The 18457-nt window shown below is 44.6% G+C and overlaps 1 non-coding gene across 1 annotated transcript; it reads left to right on the forward strand.

Moving 5' to 3' along the window:
- Nucleotides 1–7010: 7010 nt before the first annotated feature.
- TRNAP-UGG (transfer RNA proline (anticodon UGG)) lies at nucleotides 7011–7085 on the forward strand. The gene has a single exon. It is a non-coding gene; the product is annotated as a tRNA-Pro (tRNA).
- The last annotated feature ends 11372 nt before the right edge of the window (nucleotides 7086–18457 follow it).

Below are 18457 nucleotides of genomic sequence, written 5' to 3' on the forward strand. Positions count from 1 at the left end.
TCACTTAATCCAATTACAGCCCTAAGGTAAGGCTAACAAGTTTTCAAGCTGATAAAAGAAATCCGGCAGGAAAGGAAGAAATCAAATGGCAATCTCTGAGTCTGTGTGAGACCTTATAAGAGCCAGTTCCATTGGGCCTTCCCCTACATCTAATCCAGTGGAAGTTGTCGTTCCCGGGCCAGTAGCTTTGAAAGCCTAAAAGAAGGATTCTATTTCGGGTCCATCAAATACAAACGCAAGCTAAGGAAGTTTGAAAGCTATAGTTATAGTATTTGAATTTCAATAGAGCCCAGTAAAATTCTCTTTTCTTTCCTGCCTATTTCCTTTACCTCGGTGGGCAGCTAACGAAATCTCATAGAAAAAGAAAGGGGCTGGTTAACGAGTCTAACTAAGATTCGACTTGAATGATGTTTTTGGTGTTATTGGACAGAATTGTTGCCCTTTTTCCACGCCTCATTTTTCAGAATATGATTATGAGCTGCAGAACGCTTGAAGCTGGAATTTGAGCATTGAATACAGAATCTTTTTTGATTTATTGCCATCCAAATCTGCCACTTCTTTGGCGAGCCCTTTGTCATCCTTAGGTTATTTGTGGATCGGGTTCAGTCTTTATGAAGAAGGTAAGGTCTCTCGTTGAGGCGCCGTCAAAGCCGACTTTTGAGAAACAAAAGTGGAACAAATAACCTCGGAGATATGGATTGAAAGGCATTCCTCGTCCCAGCCATAAATCAATGGGTAAAGACGGGCGCAGCCAAATCAACCATTTCCTATCAAGACTGGGAGAACGGCGATTTGACAATCGACCAAGAGACAACTATCCTACCCCTCCAATCCTACAGAAGGTCATATATGAACCTCTGTACGGTATATTGAAACCGAATGGCACTTAAGCCATGGGGATGAAAGTCGTTACTGAGACAACGGATCGACAAAAGAAAGACCGGTACCATCTGACTCCTTTCGATATAAATTCTTTATCTCTCCCATCTTTCATCCATCTGGAAGCTCATTTTTCAACACTCCAGGAAAGTGAAAAACAGGCTCTGCTCCCGAGAAGCAAATGCATCTTCTCAACTGGAAGAAAGTAGGCTTGTGAACCAGAGATAGAACCTGGTGAATGCGTAAGCGCAGTGCCTTTCGTAACTATATATTATACCATACCTTCTTCCTGGCCGGCCAAGCTCTTTTCATTTACAACCCTTTCCTTTTCCGATCTCTCCGTTTGCAGTTCCTGCAGCTTTCCCCCCGGTGAAAGATCAATTGGTTCGCTCGATCTGGAATGGAACCGGATAATATGAAATGGGCTCTCGACCCAGGCCTTGCTTTTCAAAGAAACCAGTCCTATCGTATCGACTAAGGTTTCCCATCCTAGCCTATCCCGGTGTCTGCTACCGAAAGAGAGAATCGGTCTAAGTGCAGCTCAAAACCAGCCCAACCTCTTCATGGTCACATCCCCTTATCCGACGCTTTTCGTGTTGTTGCATGTGCCTTACGGTATCCAGATCCAGTCCTCTCTGCTTCCTATGATTGAAGTGAAGATCCGCAATGTCTGCTTTCCTTACTCTAACAAGTAAGCAAGTCAACTACCTTGGTAAGAAAAAAAAAGGATTTCATAATAGAACTGGGGACTAGAGGCCTCTCCGATTGAGAGGATAAAGTCTGTGATTCAAAAACCAAACCAGTTGTTAGAGCTGGGTCGGATAGGCAATCAACATGATTGGTCCCGACCCAGTTTAAGTAGTTGGGTGTGAGTGCGCTTCTTCAATCTAGGTAAGCGAAAGCAAGCAGTAGATCGAGAAAAGAAAGAATACGGATTGCAACCTACAGATGAAGAATAGAATTAAATAAGAAGAGGAATCAATCGTTCAGTGATCGCTACGCTTGATTGGGGCAGGCTACCCACACTGTTTTGGCTAAAAAGCCATCTCCTTGCCTCACAGTTTACCTACTCCAAAGTGAAGACAAAAAAATCTGTCTAAATAGCTCCGGTGGAGCTTCGCGGGGATCGTACGTCAGCCAAGGCCTTAGACCGGAGTCCCTGCAGGTTCTCAGCTTCTGTTCTTTCATAACCTCCTCGGTGCCTCTTCCTGGCTACTCCACTCCCAGTCGGGATGGGTGCCACAGCTTGTACTGGCTAATTCTTTATATATAACCTATCTTTCCATTTGAAGGAGTCTATCCCACAGCTTAAGTCTGAAACACTACTATATCGGAATCGGACGAAAAGTCTTTCCCGGCCTCACTGAGTGGATCTGGTGCCCACACTTTATATAGTCCTTTTAGCTTTATTGGAGGATGTGCCCAAGCTTCTTTTGCTAAAGCACATCTCCTGTCTGAACCCTTGACCGATTCGAAATGAACAAACCCACATTTTTGAAAGAGATGATCGAGTCTGCCATCCTAGGCGGTTCTCCCGTAGCGTCTCTGCCGGCAACTTTCTAAGGTTCAGGTTTGTCTGCCTATCCTAGGTGACCATCTTCGTCTACTACAACTAGGGGTGTGTGCCATAGAGTGTGGTTCCAGGTGCATTTCCAGTTTTGATAGTTGTTGTCCTTCCTCTGTGATTCAAGACAAAGAGTATAGGCTAGAGTGGCTTTCCCGAGTGAAAAAAAGGTATAGTGGAATCTCCGAACGAACACTTCGAATCTGTATGCTCGTGCTTTCCGGGAAGGCTGGTCCGGTTAGTCCTTCTCCAATTAGCATCTCGCCTGATCGTCCGCTGAATAAATCGCACATGCTCCAAGGACTTCACGGAATTAGGAGGCACACAGGTAGGTATACCAAGATAAATGCGGGTAAGCCACGGGGTAAATAACCCCTTAATAAAAGCATGCATTTCCAGACAAGAAGATTGATTGTGGAGGAATTGTCCACATGATGAACCAAACGGAGCTTGAGGGGCAGAGTGAAGTTACCATTTGAGGAGCAGATGTCCCGGCTGGTAAGGGAAATGAATGAAAGAAGCTTCTCCAATAGGAGGCATGTGTTGAGCATTTGTTTCCTTTGGCAGCTGAAGTTCCAGTGCCATTTGAGTAAGGAAGATTGGCCAATCTGAATGACTCCCTGTGAGACTTTGAGAGCAGATGTATTAGTAGTTCCATTTCTAGTTGAAAACAACAAATTAGAATTCAATCACCAAGTGGATATCTCGATAACTAAAGGTGCCAAGCCTCGGATTCGACTTGAAATGAGGATAAGGGTTCCAGCTAGATATGTATGATTCACCCGGTACCTGGTATTGGTAGTAGCATCCGTCTCTTTCCCCTCCCTCTGTATGAGTAGAGAGGCTGAGGGGAGGTCTACTAAAGGGCTACTCCACCGGACGATTGTTGTCTTCTTTCAATAATGCTTTGTTGGTCACCGCTGCGAGGCATCGCCTGTTGTACAGTTGCTTTAGCCTAGGAGCCAACCTAGCTAAGGTTCACTCCTTTTTTTTATTTCCTTGAGGATGAGGACTTTTCATTCGATAAAGGACTTGAGATAGACAATTGCAGTGAGTCTTATCCCGGGTATGGGACCCTAGGCCCTGAATCTATTATAGTGTTATAAGTCCTCTTTCTTTATTTGCATAACCTCGCATCACACACAACAACAGGCATGGTTGCGCACCAACCGGAGTCGGTCCTTGCATTCAAATAGGGGAGCTCTCAAGCTCGATATTTTCTTTCTCGGTTGATACCAGCACACAAGGATCTTCCCTATGAACAGGAGGCAAGATTTCCGCAGCTCCGAACTTTGACCACGAAACAGAGAACAAGGCTGAAAAGAAGCTTTCTTCACTTTGACGATCCTAGTGTGAGTGGATGCGTAGTTTGAAAGTATTTCCACCTGAACCAGGGTCGTGCTGAACCTTTTTCTGGCTGACGTTCCTTGGAGGTCCACATGGACTTAGAATGAGGAAGTAAAGCATCGAATTCCATGTGTTCAGCATGGATTTCAAGATGAGGAATAGCACAAAAGAGGAAGCGTCCGGCATGAGAGATGGCTTCAGACTCGACCTGAAAGGTGCCAGTTACATCTATTGGACCAGACGGAAATACAAGCTTTCTTGTAGCATGCATGGGTTCGACGTATTCTTTTGCTTGAATTCGACTAGATCCCTTACCGCCTAGTAGTTCTCACTGGTAGGCTACCGGGGAAACTCGGTGGAGCCGCTGGTGGTTATTTGTCTCTTTTTCCCTGAGTGGGCGCCCTAGTCGACCTCTTCTCTTTATCCATTCCACTTTCTGTAAACCCCTGACTCTGTGTCTCGCGCTTTTCAGCCTGAATTCCATTCCCGTAATTCTTCTATTCTATGAAACTACATACATCAATTAATAAAATAGTATAGTAATAGAATCTAAGATAGAGTCTTACTTACAAGTGGCCCTTTCGGGGACTCTTGGGTGAGACTGGAAAGCAATACGGATTATACCCTTCCCTTCGTGCCCCTCACCCGAGGTCACCAGTTGTCCATTCAATCCGATCGGGGAATAAGCCAAGACCCTCCTTCCGAGGGTTAGGTTCAAGGGTTGATTCGAAGACGCATCTCCTCTCTTCGGGAAGCTAACAAATAAAGAAAGCTTTTGGCCTCCTTGCCTCTGTATGAGCCTTTTCGCTAATATGCTCGGTAAGGGTTCCTTGCTTGTGGAGTTCCTTCTTGGATTGAGGGAGTACGGAACCAAGCCCGGTGTTCTCTCCCATTAAGTTAAGCAATTTCTAAATTCATTCAAGGCTTGCTTTTAGAGCAATGAAGCTGAAAGATGAATTGAGAAGATCCAGAGCGAACTAATGAGTTTGAGTTCATGAGGTTTAGAAGCTAAATTGCACGAGCATTAGAGTAGCTAGGATTTGATACGAGTGAGACGAAGACTCGATGGTTCTTACAGACCAATCTCGACAAATAACATAAATTGGACAGTAACGAATACGAATTCATTCCATTCGAAATTCTTTGTCTCTCGACTTATAATTTGAAGGTTTTTATTCCATTGTTGAAAATCGAAGTTGTGTAACGCATATAGTTATCGATTGATAAGTGACTTCGTTTCCAAGCTTTTCCGTAAGTAAATCCAGCTCGTCTTTATTCTCTTATTCCATTCATGAGTTGCTAACTGACTATTTATCAATAGTGTGATTTTTCTCAGGTGACTGATCGAGTTGAATCAGAAATTAACAGATAGGGGAATGGCCTGCTCTAGATGCTCTCGAAGCAGTCGTAAGCCTAAGGTAAGGTTTGAAATCCTTAGGTTTAGCCTAGCCCTTTATCGAAGAAAATGGAAAAAAATCCCGCCGTGAAAGTGGCACGAACCGGGATATCCTATCGGAAAGAGAAAGGCATTAGCCAATCCCAGGAACGGAGCGTAGAAGGTATGAGTTCGACACCCGCTTAGCCCATAGCTTTATGGCTTAGAAGAGTCGCTGGCATTGGCTCTTTGCTTTAGGGACAGTCGATCAAGGGGATGACGGAAGATGGCAGAGAATGTAGAAGATAGCCACAGACAAGGGCTTTCGGCAAAGAAGGTGTAGGCGGAATAAGCTGTGATTGGATTGGACCAAATAAATGCCTTTTTTTTACACCATTGCATTGGTCCATGCCTCTCTCATTCTAAAAGTAGCTGTCTCCATCCCTTCTATGAGCAGGGCTTTGAACCTCGGATGCAACTCATAAACTTTTTTGTTATTCTGTAAAGGAAAGGGGCTGGGAGTCACTACTATTACTACTAAGGGACCAAAAAACCTTTCTCGTCTGTCATGGAGAACCTTCCCGGGCTCTAGCTCTACCATAGACTTAGAATAAGCGGGACTAGAGGACAAAGCATCGAGAAGAAAAGCCTTCAGAGCCAAGACCTACTCCTAAATCAGCAGAACTACGGATGAAGCAAGAACTCTCATCCTACAGACATCAAAGAAATCGCTGTCTAAAGCCAATGATTAGCGAGCAAGCAAGCCAAGCCGCAAGGAAAGGGTCACCGAAGTAGGGGACCGCAGCTAGCGAAGTGAACCGTTAGAAACCGGGGTATAAATAACAACAAGTCAGGCATGAAAGCCAAGTGAAGTGACCAGAGGGTTAGGGTGCGGCGCCAATTCTTAATTGTGGTGTGAGGCAGTCACTTCGTCACGACGAACAAAACCAATGGCAGTAAAAGCAGATGTCTGGTCTCGGTTAAGCCCAACGCTACATGGTTATGTAGCTCTTATTGGATTAAAACCCATGATACAAGAAGGTTGTATATAGATCTAGCAAATCCGTGTCTTAAGCCCACCCAGAAGGCTAGTTGGTAGAGCGATCAGTTTATCTGAATAAAGGTAGGTTCGAATCCCATTTCCTCCGGCACGGAAGTGGAACGGGCGGGCGAAATTACGTGAGAGAGAGAACCTCTTGGTGTGTGTTGGTGGAGTCCCCCGGAGGACAGAAAAGCACTACCTACTTAGTGAGCGGAGAGCCCGTTGCGCGTTGTTTTGACCGGCCTATCTTCTTTTGATAAGCAAGCTCCCTCCGGCAGTCCCTGGGCGGCTCTCGGTTCTTGAGCATGTTGGGAGAGGAGATTAGGCGGCAGTTGAAAGAGCTGCTCGAAAGCTTGACGAACGAAAAAAGCCCTTTCTTTTCAGTTATTAGTCAAGGGCTTTTCCCTGACTAGTCAAGTGGTAAGTAAGGTAGGGCGCTATTCGATGAAGAAAACATAATTTAGGAAAGTGGTTCAGGTAGCTCAGCTGGTTAGAGCAAAGGACTGAAAATCCTTGTGTCAGTGGTTCGAATCCACTTCTAAGCGGGCTTTGGGTCCAAAGGACAGGTAGCCGGGAGCGAGCCGGATTTTTTTTAATTCAAGTGAAAGAGGAAGCAAAAAAAAATGTGAGCGCTCCTGCACTATACGGCTTTTTGGCGTCGCCCTATCTTGCTGGAGGCAGATTTTCTAAAAAAAGCGGTTGATTACTCGGATTGGTTCTCGCGTCCCTATGCCCAAAAGGATGGGCGAGTTCGGTTCGAGTCTTCATCGATCGGGTGGATCTATATGCTGAGGGGGGTGAGACGAGGTGTAGCGCAGTCTGGTCAGCGCATCTGTTTTGGGTACAGAGGGCCATAGGTTCGAATCCTGTCACCTTGATGTGAAGTGCACAGCCCGGCACAGCCTAAAGAGCACCCGTAGTAAACGCTCTTTTAGAAAGATAAAAAAATAGACCGCCCTTGATCTGATCTGGGCGGGATCTAAAGCAGCATTTCTTCCAAATCGGGGGCAAGCTTGAGATAGATTTTATAATATGCTTAACACAACACATGCAATTCGAACGAAGTTTTCTCGGAATGAAAGTCACTCCGTTGGGTTCAATGCCCGCTAGTCCCATGCATCCTTCCTTTCTGTTGGTCAACAACCAACCACATATCACTCACTACTCCTACATGAAGGGACTCTCTTTCTGTCCGGAGGGAATCATTCTTTCTCAATCAATCATGCCTCAACTGGATAAATTCACTTATTTCACACAATTCTTCTGGTCATGCCTTTTCCTCTTCTTGCTTTCTATTTTCTTCCACTACTTTTTTCCTTCCTTTAGGTATACAAGTGCGTCTCTTTTGCTTCTATCTAACAAGGCCCAAGTTACAGCGGGCTCTTTCTATTATGAAATGGTTCATCTTTTTGTTCACCATAGGAGGACTCACTGGAATAGTCCTGGCAAATTCTGGGCTAGACATTGGTTTGTCGGTCAAGGCGGCTATCCTAACTGCCGATGAGGCTCCTTCTATGTTGATGTATGGGGCTGATGCTGGCTCTGAAACCAGCGTCAACCAAAAGGTCTACCAAACCCCCTTTCCCGCCCGGGGCCCGTCGCTCCGACCCCCACTCCTCCGGCGAAGGACTCGGTTGTGGAAAATCTTTTCCAAGACCAAATCGAAGATTTATGCAATAACTGCATGAATCAACTCGTCTCCTGGGGGTTACCCACTTGTTTCCGGTGTCTTTTTTGCTCATCGCCCCTTTAGTGGGTGTTGCCAATAAGAGAGAAAGAACGCCCAAATGCGATTGAGGGGCAGCTGACCGAAAGGAAAGCTTTCTGGCAGGCTTTTGTTTTGGCTTGAGAGGGTCCAAAGTAGCGGAGTGAAAGGAAGGCCTTTCTCATAGCGAGTAACCTTGACTTTGGTTGCTTCTGTGAGAAAGGGGTGGGGAGAGGTGAGGAGGGCCCCATCGCTTGAATCCCGCTTTTTCTTTCTGAGTGCCACCTGGAAAGCGGGGTGCCGCCATATTGAAAGATTTTGAGGGACCGACACCGGACGGGCATACCTCTAATCGTTGGTTGGATCCGGTAAACAGGGTAGCTCCAGGTACGCTTGGGGCTGGATTGAATCCTAAACATATTATTAAAGAGATATATGCGTCAACCAACTAAGACAGATTGAAGTCAGTTACAGGTTGGAAGTGGGACATCCTTTACGCTCAAGAAAAGGAGAACGATCCTTTGGTCCAGCCCAGCCTACAGAAGCCTTCAACTAACTAAAGCAAGAGACAGCTAGCCTAACAATGAAATTACTGCTCCTAGACATTAATATAATAGACAAAGGAGAGAGCTATAGACAGAGAAGTCTAGAATGCTCTTGTTTCATAATCCAAAACTCTCATATCTCCAGCCCATAGATAAGGACAGGGACTTAGCTTAGGACTGCAGGAAAGAGGATAGCCACTAGGCCGGCTACTATATATAAATAGAATCTAAAAGCACTAAAAATATATGGGAAAGCATCTTCTATAGGATAAAGAAATCCATATTGGCTTACAGGGCTTATCCCTACTCTTATGCTTGACTAGCCATTTTGCAAGTTTAACTTGCAAAAAAAGAACCGGGGACACGTATCGCTCAAATCATTGGCCGGGGGGAAAGGCTACACCTAAGACCGGGCAAGATGCCTAATATTTACAACGCTCTGGTAGTTCAAGGTAGAGACTACCGGTCAATAAATGAATGTGACTTGTGAAGTACAGCAATTCTTATATTAGGAAATAATCGAGTTAGAGCTGTAGCTATGAGTGCTACAGATGGTCTAATGAGAGGAATGGAAGTGGTTGACACGGGAGCTCCTCTAAGTCTTCCAGTCGGCAGGGCTACTCTAGGACGAATTTTCAACGTGCTTGGCGAACCTGTTGATGATTTAGGCCCTGTAGATACTCGCACAACATCCCCCATTCATAGATCTGCGCCCGCCTTTATACAGTTAGATACAAAATTTTATATTTTTGAAACAGGAATAAAAGTAGTAGATCTTTTAGCCCCCTATCGCCGTGGAGGAAAAATCGGACTATTCGGCGGAGTGGGGGAGCGTACTCGTGAAGGAAATGATCTTTACAAGGAAATGAAAGAATCTGGAGTAATTAAAAAAACATTGCAGAATCAAAAGTGGCTCTAGTCTATGGTCAGATGAAGGAAACTCTGTATCTGTAGATCATGTAATTCCTGCGCCTACTAAAGCACCAAGGATCATATGAGTATATAAGAATAGAACAGAATGGTTGAGATTCAAGGAAAATTGTACATTGATCTCAACTGTGTATAAACAGTATATATATATAGTATATGATACAACATGTTAGGCAATTTCAAACAAAAAAGAAAAGATTACAACCATATCTCTAGAGTCCTAAGTTACAGGAGAGTCTTTCTCTCTGTTAGTTGGTTATCTAGCCAAGATTTGTGGAGGTGGAGATAAAAACTATCTCTTGAGAGAGGATTTTGCTGGTGATGAAAACCTTGGACCCTTATCACTTATACGCCCCCGCAAGATGGTGCTCTCATTGGAGACACCAATCTTGGACCGTAAGATTGAGAACCGTTGCTGGGATAATGATTTCGTGAGAGCATCAGCGAGTTGATCCTTGGTTTGGTTGAGACACGAGACACTTGAAGCAAGCATTTAGATACTTTATCACGCACAAAATGATAATCAATGGCAATGTGCTTCATGCGAGAATGGAAAACAGGATTGGCACACAATCTCTAGGATAGGTTCCTAAACGTGCTATATCTAGGGACAGGACAAGGGTCTTAGCGAAAGAGGTAGGGCGAAAAGCGACCAACCGAAATAAAGGGGCTATGTGCACTTAACGTGATCGATGGATCTGTCAAAGCTTTCTTTTATTACGCGTGTACCTATCTCCAACTCCGATAGGGTCAATATATTTAGGATAGTTTGACATAACCAGGCATTCATTCCTTAGTCACGAGTGAGCAGCTGCTTCTCCTAAAGACTGGGCTCCCAAGGCATAAGAAAAAGAGAAAGCGGATTAGGAAAGATTCCAAAGATTGCTTTACTCATAGACAGGGTTCAGGTTAAGTACGCTTAAAATAAAAAGGATAAAATAAATTCATTCTAAAAACGGAGGGAGGTGGGAAAGGTCCCGAATCGAATCCCAAGAGACTCAGTTAGAGCAATTACCAAATCCAGCAGAATTCATCCCTACTGTTCTCCTTCACTAACTGATAAAATGTTCGTTACGCAGTACAGCTAGTTACCTCAGTGACTCATCAGTTACTCAGTTACAGTCAATGTGAACTTAGTTTCCCCGACTCTCACTGCTGCTACAGCATCCGTCACTCTCACTCTGAATCTGGGACTATTCAATGATACAGTCTCAAAGAAGGATTTTCACTGCAGCAGATACTTGAATTGGCTTTCGATCTAAAGACTTGACTTTCACTTTCGACCAGCTTCTATTTGCTAAAGCTTCACTTGCTCAAATTCGGTCAGACTCTTGTAAGCAGCTTTTTTTTGTGCAAGCTCAGGCCAAAGAATTCACCCAGCAAAGTCCAAGATATCTTTCCTTCCCATAATCTCCCTTGGGAAATATCAGCATCTATTAGTTCAGATTGTGGTTTTTCTAAGGTGACTGATCTTGGAAGATCTTTTTTGGTGCCTATTTTTCGGCAGACGCAGTAATCTTTATGCTTCTATTTTAAGTAGAGTCTAGACTAAGTTAGCGAGATGGAAGGCAGGGCTACGTTGATTCAGTCTGTGACTCAGTCAATCCCAGTATACACGATGCATACTACTTATCTACCCACAAGAGTCTGTAATTCTTTTTATCAACTAAATAGGGACTTCTTGTGGTTGTTGTGTTGGAACCGGCTGCTTACCAATGCCAATGAGCAGCGTTTCAGGAGGCATTTGTGTCAGATTGGTACTTTTTCCCGATGTAATCAATCTCTTGAAAGATTGGAGCATGTATTCAAGCAGTGTCCTCGAGCTCATCAGGTCTAGTTGGGTTTGTATTCCAAGGAAAGTTAGTTGGGCCATGCTGCTAGCTCGTTCATGGATTGGATTCGTTTGGGGTGTTTAAATACTTTTTGTCATATTATAGGGGCAGTGCTATGTAAGTAGAGTGGCATGTTAGTTTTGGCTGCTCTCTTTTTATTTCTGTTAGTTATCTTTTCATGTAACCAAAGTCTAATAATAGCCCTAGCGCTAACATACAAAACTGGTCACATAAAAGGGCAAAAGAGACGAAAGCCAAAGCATTGACTGAAGAGGGGGGCAAAGAGAGATTCGCCTTTGACTCCTTCTCTGCCTACTGACTGCTACGATACACTGGAACTGGTAGAAACTGTAGAAACCCCTGTTGTTGAGCGCAGTTGGTGTATTTGGAATCGTACTTTCCGCGTTTATACGCTTGAGTGTTTATACGCGTCAGCATATCAATTTGATAAAGGGCGTGAGCACTCCACTCAAGTATTTGGAAGTGCTCAAGGCCCACTTTTCATTCAAATTCCCCATAGCTAGAACTCACTGTTGGGCGAAGGTCAGGTTTAGCGGAAATAAGGTTAAAAGGTTATTTGACTCTTGTGCTAGAATTGCTTTTTTTGGGGAGAAAAATGAAAATTATCGTAGTGTAGTTACAGTCAACACAGTAGCTTTAACGTGAGCAGCGCTTCGCTCCTTAATAGGATAGGCTATACACCGTGCTGAATGAAAAAGTTTCCCCATTCCCATTTCATTTGTAAGGACAACCCTTACCTCCTCTCTTCCAACTAGAATGCTGTTATTTGAGGCGTTCTGGTTTGTTTTGCTTATGCACACCGGGCTGCTTAGTAGGAGGAATAGGCAAGCGGTGTGCTAGAGTGATGGATATATAATTTTTTTATGAAGCATCAGCTGAACATTGACCCATATGGGTCAATGTTGGATCCAACCGGTCCCACTCGTTATTCACCCAGCGATTGGATTGAGATTTCCTTTTCGGAATCTTCTCCATCTGAATGAAGTTGTCAGAACTGCCACCATCGAGAAGAATGCGCACGGTGGTGCCTGCAATCGACCCAGAAAAGTAGATAGTACATTTGCCATAAGTGCCATGATAAGCTTGTAATGACAAATGATGCAAAGTTGGAGAATCATCCGACGGAAGATCCGGTGGAACAGGTTCGGCGACAACAAAGGAGGAAACATCGCCATCCGGTTCATCCACCTGCAGAATCATGTATAGGCGATTCGGACATGCTTCCACGAGAATTTATCGTCGCAAGTAAAGCACAACCCCTTTTCCCGTCGCAGTTGCATTTCTGCTGCCGACAATTTCTTCACTGGTGGCAGAGGCTTAGTTGGAGGAGACGGAAGGAGAGGCGGCAATGCAGATTTAGTTGACGTAAGTGAAGGAGAAGATGAATTGGACGGAGAGGTCCGCATCGATGAGGAAGGCACCATTGGTTTTTATCGTGCAACCGAACTCTGTAACAGGTAGCGCTCGTCAAATGAACGAGCCAGTGATGCAGCTCGTACCAAGGAAGTAGGAGACTGGGAGATGACATCACGTCGGACCTCAGGTTTAAGACCATCAAGAAAGAGGATCAGACCAAGTGCGAGATTGGATCAAAAATTGCGTATGAAAGGTTGTCTATCAGAGACTATCTATCTAGTACGATCGATCAAGTCATTCAGTAAAGTCTCTTCGTGTTGTGTTTCTGGAATTCTATTAGAGCGGGTAGTTGATATCCCAATGCTTTCCTGTTTCCCGTGTGCACCCTTTCCCATGTCTTTCTTGGTTGGTAAACCGGCGCTATCTTGCTGCTGGATGTTTTTGATCAATAGAACAGGAAGAGGAGCAAAATGAGAAATCAAAGAAAGGAAATGATACGAAATCAATTTAGTATTAGTAAACGCTTTCTTCAAGATGGTAATGGTATAGTGGTCCTAATTTCGGGACTTTCCTTCTTGATCTTCATGGCGGTATGCTATTGGATTTCGATGATCCTGGGGGACCACCCTTCCTTCTTTTGGCAGATATTTTGGTCACTAGCAGGGCGATCCCTCTCCCTTCTCTTTGGGAAAATCGGTTTTTCAGGGGGTCTGGCCTTCGCCATTGGTTTGGCGGTCAAGGCTATCCTAACTGCCGATGGGGCTCCTATGGTAATGTATGGGGCTGATGCTGGCTCTGAAGCCAGCGTCAACCAAGAGCTACATCACCCTTCCCGCTCGGGACCCGCCGCTTCCAGTAGTACCGTCGAGCAGCCGGCCCCCATCCAACAACCTCTGAATGATATAAATGAGCTGCAAGAGGGGGAGGCTCCTGGTCAACCCGCCGGGGTCAGGGAACCAGAAGAAGCCCCTACCTTGGAGTTTCTAAAAAACAAAATACAACGCGTTCTGCGAAAAAGCAGAAGACTACGCTCTAACGTTCTGAAAGACATTGAGGATGATCTTCAGCTAGAATCAGCTTCCAACCAGAAACTCCATAAAATAAACGAGATTCTGGATGATATTTTTGCCAGACGAGAAGATCTCATAAATTCCGGGCAAAGCCTAATTACTGAATTAACTTTAACGGGTAACGAGGGGGAAAGAGAACAAAGGGAACAGAGACGGGGGTTAAGTTGAGTTGGTAGGTTGGTTAGGATATGGCTTGCTTGCTTTTTGGGAGGTAGACTTGGGCAGCAAGCTATCTTTTCCCGAAAGCAGAAGCAAAAGTAGCTCGAGCCGAAGGCGCGAGCGAGGCCACCCCTACTGGACTGGGGTGGGGAAGGGAGAGTGGGAAGTGGGCTCCCTTCGCTTTATTTATTCTATTTATTGAGAACATTGGGTCCTAATCGGTCAAACAAACCTATGTGAAGTTATGGAAGATGCTTCTTTTATGATCTATAGACGAGACGTTTTAGCACCTAAAGCGTACGGCACTTCACTCTGAGGAGATAAACGATAAGACTAGATTTGACTTCCTTAATATCCCTCAGGATATAGAGAGGAGGAATTTATGGAAGACATGGTTTGGTCGAGATCGGAAACATTCTTTAGTTTTTTTCTTTGTGAATTCTGGGTTGTACGTCAATCCAGGCTCGGCAGTGAGCCATCACATCACTGTCTAGTCCTATCCAAACATAAGACTATAAGACTAATGACGTCTTAGTACATTAAGCCATGCCATGGGCAGGCTGGTACGTCAGTTTAGGAATCAAGAAAGGCAAGTAACTTCGAAAGCAGCAAAAGGTCCGCTTAGTCTATGATATGACACTCAATGTAGTCACCCCCTTGAGAGCTAGTTCCTTCCCTTACCAGTGCTGCAATCAGGCTTGGCACCTTCCCGTTCTGTCTACTGCCCTTATGAAATTGGCTATTCTGTGAACCTTTATTACAAAACAAAACTTCACATTGGCCAATTTCACACCTTCCGAATGTGACAGCTAAACCAATTCGCTTTCAGGAACAGGATAAAGGATAGGGTCTTTCAGCTAAAGATCAATCTATAAAGCAAAGGGTAAATGTGTTAAGCATATCACAACATATGCCAATAACTTTCTTTCGGGAACATTCGACTCCACTAACAAAAAGCACCCCCAAAAAAGTGACACTCTATAGAGTACTCAAGGTCAATCAATAACGACCGGTGGGATCCCTTCTTCACATTATGTATGGGCTACTTATCTTCTTAGTTCCCATACTATATCTATCTATAGTCAGGCAAAAGTCTTTTGCAGCCGAAGTCGGCTCGAGGAATTTCTTTAACCCGGGAAGTCAAGAATTGAAAGAAATGCCGGTTCAACAAATAAATTCAAGCAATCAAGACCAGCACCGTAATAGTTCTAGGAGATTAATCTTATCTCGACTCTTATAGTTTTCTAGTTCTAGGTAAATTGAAGCCTCGATAAGGAAAACTAGCTCTGGAGCTAAGGCTAAGCTATTACAGAAATAAAGTCCATAATCTCAGAACATAAGTCAAAGCAGTTTGTAAAGAAAAGGGTCGGTGCCATCTCTGCTGCGATAGAGGATGAAGAATAATCCGTAGGCAACTGGTCGTTACTAGAAGATGATAAAGCTGCAGGCTGCTCTTTATTATTAGAAGAGCGAGGTGCAAGTGCTGGCTGCTAGAGGGCTGCGACCCTGATTCCCTTGATACTCTGACTCTCCCTGATGCACGGGAGACGCAGGAAAAACCACTGGTGAAAAAGATCCATAAGATGCTGATCCAATAGGCGCCTACTAAAAAAAGGGGGAGTTGAATAACTCGTGCTCATGGAAGGTAACATGCCGGGACGGCGAAAACGAGATGATCGGTAGAGCACTTCAAACCTTCTGTGAACCTTGCTTCACGGTACACTCTTTCTACCTTTTGCCATCTCAAAAAAACCAATCCGTTTTTCTTCCATAAAAAGAAGACGGGATAGATAAGCTTATGTGATATTTCCCGCCTTCCTTCTAATCATGTTATTACATAATCTTATGTTCCATATTCCATCTTTGGTCGAGTTGATCCTGCACCAAGCCAAGCCCTGGACTAGTTCTCGACAGATAGGATAGCCCGAGGGAGGATGGGAACTCCTCTCTTTGTTCCTTTGCACTTCATCATGCCCCTCCTTCTTTGGTCGGGGGCCCCCTATTAGATTAGATGTAGGGCCCTCTCCCTCTCCCGGTCGGGTCGACACCTTTCAAAGATCTTCCTGGATAGCAGTTAGAGGCCGGGGATAGCAATAGCAGTTCCAGAGGTCTTCAATGAGATCATGGAACACATTCTCTATCGGTCCCCTTGGCCCTGGTACATCTTGTTCGGTAACGAAAGTACCCCGTTTAAGCCAAAAGCAGAGGGCAGAAAAGTTCGTGGATTGATCGGGTTTCGTGTACTTATTTTCTTATCGAGATCGAAAAGAATTTCATAAGAGAAGATGTTGTTAGCAGAGGAAAGGGGAAGAAAGAACAAGAAAGTACCTTTCTTTGGTCCCATCACGGCGAGCGGGCAGCGCTCTTCGGTAGAGCTGAAAACCGATGAAGACAGATCGATATGATATAAAGAAAGGGGCTGGCAAGGCTGGCAGAAGAAGCGGAAAGAAAAGAGATAGATAGAGTGATCCCATCTCGCAAAAGTCGAATTGCGTCATATAAGAATGATCGCTAAACCTTCGTCTGCTCGGGCGAACGATAAAAATAATATCATCATTCCATCTCGGGAGATCCCCTACTGTACTCTTAGCCTTTCTTTGTACCGTACCGGGGAAGCTCGGTATCGATAGAGGCTGTACGAATGAGATGAAACAAAGCGGTGAGATGAAACCTGAGATGGAGATACCCTAGTTCAAAAGCGATTTTTTGCTCTTCTTCCTGTCGTCCCACTCTTTATAGGATTTCCGTTCAATAAAATAGTGACTTCGAACTTCGCTTCGACTTGGTATCTGAGCTATGACTAGCTCTTCTGCCGCTGTCGTGAGTTCGTCCGCCGTCAGCATTGGTTCAGAGCTCTTGGTCCTGGACGAGTTCGACCACGTATACATACCCCCACCAATCCTAGGTAAAATGTCCTGTCCACGTTTCCCAAGGAAGCAGAAGGACAAAAGTTAGAATCTTAATGTTGTACTTTCTCGAGCTTTCCACCGCTCCTGTCCGAGATGGGTCGCTTCGCTTGCAGAGAAGAGAGGAGATTTCTTTTCCTAAAACCTATTATGGGGCACTCCCTACCCCAGAGACTCCTCTTGTTTGTGCTAACTGACCAAAAGGGATATGATGGATCGGCCGGCTTGCTCTTGCTTCTGCAGCTATTGGACCCTTTTATTTTAGGCTAAAACAAAAAAAGAAAGAGCATTACACCCAGACCAGACCAAATTGCTTTGTTTGGTACAACAAAAAGCCTTGCCTTATCATCGGAAGACGGATCCGTGTAAACTGACCCATCGGATATGAGTGAAGCGACCCATCGGACAAAGGAAGAAGGGGCGCGGGGCGAACGATCCCTAATCTTTCTTCTCGATGAGTTCAGTTACCCGCCGAATAGTAGAGTATTGACACCGAACAAGCATCGGAAGGGCCAGATGGATAAGATAAAAAGGGGTGGGTAGAGTCATCTAGCGAATCCTCTTTGTAAGAGGTGTTGCCAGAAGCGTATTCGGGACCCATCATTTTGATGAGTTCACGGATTCCCGTACTCACCCAAGGCACTAGCGCGAGACCACGAACCCTTTTCAAACACGTTTTTTAGGAATCGACATCCCTATCTCTATGTTAGGAGTCTTATCTCCGGCGAATTCGTAAAGCTATTTAGATTGATATCTGCTAATCCTAGTTATTATAAAATTGTCTTTTACCATGAATCAGCTATGACTGACTGGCAACAACAATCTATTTGATTCTAGTCTTTCTAGACTAATAGGTCAACAAATAAATCCTAGTCAGACTGATTTTTCAGCAAATTCCATATTAGATATTAGATTAGACAGCTGCAGAAACGGAATCATCCGTTGCAGCAGTAGACGAAGAAAGGGCAGAAGACGAATCAAAAGAATAGACAAAAGAGCTCTACACTCTCTCTTTGGTCCTTCAGTTCTTCAATCCTAGAATGGAGACTGTCGTTGAATAGATAGCGTCAGAGATTAGAGAAGATGCTCTTTCTTTGTATACGAAATTCAATTGCTTTCTTGAAATCAATAATTGATAGACAGACTAGATAAGGAAGACCCGAACAAGGACCCACTGCTTTAAAGATAGATGGGAGGATAAGGTGCTGCGCCTTAGCTATTCCGTTTTCTTTCTGGCCCCTAAATAAGTGTCACTCGCCCTATCATCAATAAAATAAGGAGAGGGCTGGGCTTGAGACCCTTAAACGATAAGGAAGGTGCTTCTCTTACTTCTTTCGTTAGCGCAACGTGCGGAGCTGCTCGAGCGAAGCGAAGAGGTTACTAGTAGCTGTTACAGTCCTGTCCATGAACTCGAACTCTGAACTCTATTTCACTTCGAAGGCTTTGGCCGGTCCTTGTTTACTATTTATATTATATAACTTCATTTCCAGCAATCAAACCTTTCTTCCAAACTGGAGAGCTATAGCCAAAAAGCCGAGAAACAAGAGATCGGAAGAAGGGGAACAAAATCCTTTTTTGTTTAGCCAATAGGCCCGGCCAGGGAGATCTTTTAATCAGACGTTAGGGTAGGCTAAGACGGGTCTGGTACCTTGAAAGGAAAGAGGGGAATAGCATATTAGACCGAGCCAGAGTCTGCTGTTCCTGTCCGCGATATAGCAGTTCCAAC

This window comes from Vigna unguiculata, unplaced genomic scaffold (genome assembly GCF_037176805.1).
Source record: "Vigna unguiculata cultivar grain cowpea cultivar isolate G323 ecotype 2 unplaced genomic scaffold, ASM3717680v1 ptg000480l, whole genome shotgun sequence".
NCBI classification, from domain to species: domain Eukaryota; kingdom Viridiplantae; phylum Streptophyta; class Magnoliopsida; order Fabales; family Fabaceae; genus Vigna; species Vigna unguiculata.